Source organism: Babylonia areolata, chromosome 24, assembly GCF_041734735.1.
Source record: "Babylonia areolata isolate BAREFJ2019XMU chromosome 24, ASM4173473v1, whole genome shotgun sequence".
NCBI lineage: Eukaryota > Metazoa > Mollusca > Gastropoda > Neogastropoda > Buccinidae > Babylonia > Babylonia areolata.
Genome location: NC_134899.1, coordinates 33,776,621 through 33,777,622, shown reverse-complemented (window position 1 = coordinate 33,777,622; position 1,002 = coordinate 33,776,621).

The following is a 1,002-nucleotide window of genomic DNA, read 5'->3' as shown; positions in this document are numbered from 1 at the left end:
CCTCCCCTCCCCCCGCTCACTCCCCCCGCACTCCCCCCTTTTCCCCCTTTTTGTCCGTCTCTGTCTGTCTGTCTGTCTACCTGTCTGTTTGTATGTCTTACTCTCTCTTTCTCTCTCTCCCCCCTTCTCTCTCTTTCCAATGTCATTCTTGTCTGTTTCTGTTCATTCCTGTACCCCTACCCTCCCTTCTTTCTCTCTCTCCTCCAAGTAATTCCCTCCCCCGATCTTCCTCTTTCTCGCCAGCTTCACCTCCCTCTCTACTCTCTCTCTCTCTCCACCCCCCTCCCCCTCTCCCCCTGTGTCTCTGGCGGTGCTTCCTAGGTTTTGCACGCGACTAGGGTGACTGCGCGCGAGGGTGACAAAATGCGCGAGTCGTGTCTGTTCTGGAAGGTCGTCTAAAACATCGATTGTAGCGAGCAAGCCACAGAAGGTGGGTAATGCACGGTGATTTGGGGGCCCCCGCTTCGTTCCCTCCCTATCGTTTGCCTAGCTTTTAGTGAAAAACAGCCTCCGCTTCATGACTGAACATGGCCGCGTGTCCACTTTTATCAAGCGCAAAACGCATGTGGATAATGTTGTGCCGTTTAGACTGATTAGAAAGAAGTTGTGTTGTATGAAAAGTAGCGTGCCGTGGGTTCGGCTGATGCAGAGGATGCTCTCAGGGTGATATTCCAGGTGACTGTGTGTTGCAAAACTCTTGGACTGTTGCCTGTTGAGTGTGCGTTTTCTGTGAGGTGACAGTGTCTCACACATTGCCAGTGGGAAGCAGGTGCTTTGAAACGGGAAGAAATCGTGAGTGCTGCTTCATTTGTCTCTCTCTCTCTCTCTCTTTCGTCTGAATGACTGAAATCATATCGTGAAGCAAAACTCTTCGACTGTCGAGCATTAACTTTCTGTGATGTGAATTGAACGTGAACGGTTTCAAAGAAAAGTAAGACGTAAAACAATAACAACTGGTTCTGAAGAATTTCAGGACACGTGAACTATCAGTTTGATTTAAAA